We start from the raw sequence: 3,048 nt of genomic DNA, 5'->3' as shown, positions 1-3,048 counted from the left end.
ATGACCTGTCCATACCCTCGACTTACTCCCATCGAGCACTTGTGGAATACTTAGGGTAGACATATTGCAGAACGTCCACATCCATCAACGACCATCTAGCACTTGTGAACTGCTCATCCTGTCGTAACAACTCCTCGTTGACAGCATGGAAGCACGTTGCAGAGCATGCACTGCCATCCGTGGTGATCACACACTATATTAAGAACCTTGTCCCGTCTGTTTTAATGCCGAGGGAACCACACAAACCGCGGTGGCATCAGTGTAATTATTGTCTTTGAACAGAAGTGTCATTTCTATTCGTCTCATTCAGTATTTATTTCAGTTACCCGCGCCCTTAAGTTTTGCGAGAGAATACTAATTTACTGAATATGTATGCATATAATTTTTAGTCAGAATTAGAAAAAATACTGTGGTGTCACTGCCAGACACCACACTTGCTAGGTGGTAGCTTAAATCGGCCGCGGTCCATTAGTACATGTCGGACCCGCGTGTCGCCACTGTGTGATCGCAGACCGAGCGCCACCACACGGCAGGTCTCGAGAGACGTATGAGAACTCGCCCAGTTGTACGACGACGTTGCTAGCGACTATACTGACGAAGCCTTTGCTCTCATTTGCCGAGAGACAGTTAGAATAGCCTTCAGCTAAGTTAATGGCTACGACTTAGCAAGGCGCCAATTGTCACAGTGCATGTATCTTACGAGTCTCATTTGTATAGTCAAGAGAGATGTATCACAAGGATTGATTAAAAGTTAAGTATATTCCAAAGATACGTATTTTCTTTATAGTATTCAATACGTATCCTGTTCCAGACTTGACGCCAGTCGGCGTGTGTGTACGCGTGCCTTTCGGCTTCCTCCTCAGTGTGGCGTGACTAGCTTGTTACGCCACAACAAATACTTACATATTTATACACACATAATTCGTATTTCCCATAAAAGAAGGTAAGTCAGTGTACTGCACTACATAAATTCTGAAATAAAACAAAATGTACTTATTAAATGAAACAACAAGTTCACTGTTACCAGTCACCGTTTTTAAATTTAGTCTTAATGGTACGTGTAAGGGCTTCTTCTCTTTTCCTGTATGCTGGGAAAGGTTTTGCAATTTGATACACAGCTTTATAATGCAGAATTACAGTTGGGAAAGTTGCTTCATAGATTAGAATATGATTCCATAACCAAAAATGTCAAAGAGTACACCGAGTTCATCGTACAGAAAACGAAAACTACACAGAAGAGAAAACTAGCCAATCTTATAAAGCAACAATTACCTCCCAAACCGAACCAAAACAGCCAAAAGAAACGCACATTCTACACACCGTTCCTCAACAACACGAACATAACATTCACTGCAGAAGAAGAGCCACTACTCTGCAAAGGCTTAAAACACAATGTTCAAGCTCCGCTGGATCAAAAGAACCAAGAAAAGCTCATCACTTGTGCAACACAGACCTCGACCATCGCCTTTAAGAAGCAAACTGACAGAATATCAGCCTGCCACAAAATTAACGAAATCATTGAAAAGGAAATTGCAAAACCTTTCCCAGCATACAAGAAAAGAGAAGAAGCCCTTACACGTACCATTAAGACTAAATAACGGTGACTGGTAACAGTGAACTTGTTGTTTCATTTAATGTCAGTAACAGTCACGGTAAAGCCTAACCTAAAAATGTTCGCATTATATATATATATATACTCTTACTTCATTGAGAGCCTGTTTTCGTCGTATGCATTGCAATCTGTACGACGACTTCCCATTGATTCCACACCTTACAGTAAGCACTGTAATTGGTAGTAACCAAACCAGTTCGACCTTCTTGAAGAAGCACCGTGAGCCGTGCTCACTCCCAACTATGCGTTTTCGTGAACTTCGCTGTCCATCTGTGTTTGGTTTCCTGCCCTTGCCGCGGTTACGCCGTGGTTCTTCTTCCTTCAACGTGTGGCAGCAGTGATGTGTATCGATATTTGCGCCGTGTACCATCTTTGGTTTGGTGCATATAGTTTCCGGCAAAGGGGTCTGAGTGAATCGGTCGGTTGTTGCGGACGAGGGAAGTTCTCCTCGCGGTGCAGTCGGCTGGGGCCGCTGGCAGCTCCTGCGCAGTGTCGGAGCGTGTGTGGAGCTGTCCGATCGCTACGAGCTTCGTCGTTCGCCGACTCAGGACGTCAAAGTTGAGTGGTGGTTTCAACCACGCAAACCACTTCTATTCATGTTGTGGTGGTTCGCTTCGGTGGTTTGCTATTGGGGAGGTTTTTTTGTGAGCACCACCGAGTGGTTCTACTGCTGAGATGTAGCCGCCATGCGATGCAATTAGCTATTTTCGTCTACTACGATGTGAGTGCACCAGTGAATCTTCTGTCTTGTGGCCGTTAGTGTTCTGGTTATCTGCCCTGGGCACTGACGTAAATTCGGGCAGTGTTCTTTCGAGCGAGTTAACTATTACCGTGTTTCAAATTCAAGTGTACCAGCGGAATTTTCTGCTAGTGGCCGTTAGTGTTCCGGTTACATGCCCTGGCCACTAACGTAATTTCAGGCAGCGTCCTTTCCTCACCTGTTGTCGCTGTCCGACATGGTGTGTAATTTTGACAGCTAATACATACTCGATTGTGGATTATCACGGTTGTGGCATTGCCGGTTTGAGTTCTCATGTACTGATTGACGGGAAGCAAGTCGTTGTGTCGGTCGGTCGGTTGTTGTCCGCTGGCTGGGTTCCGACGGATCAAGTATAGCTGGGCTCACCACCTGTCTCACCTAAGTGAACGAGGGCAGACCGACCTCCCTGGAGACCTTCTGAGTGCCACCGGTGTTTATCTGTTGTCAGCTATTTTAAATTTTAGGCTTATGGATATTGTTTGTTTCTTAAAATTTTGCAAATTAATTTAAATTTATCTTTCATGCTTAAACACTGCGGCCTTCTGCCTTTAAAGATTATGGTAATATATTTTGAACTTTTGAAGTTTGATTGTGGCCCTCAGCCATTCGTATTGCCCATGGCATATGTTGTTTCTTTAAATTATTTTTTTGCTATCTTAATTGAATTTTGATTTTA

Source organism: Schistocerca nitens, chromosome 2, assembly GCF_023898315.1.
Source record: "Schistocerca nitens isolate TAMUIC-IGC-003100 chromosome 2, iqSchNite1.1, whole genome shotgun sequence".
Taxonomy (NCBI): domain Eukaryota; kingdom Metazoa; phylum Arthropoda; class Insecta; order Orthoptera; family Acrididae; genus Schistocerca; species Schistocerca nitens.
Note: the sequence above shows the minus strand (reverse complement) of the source record.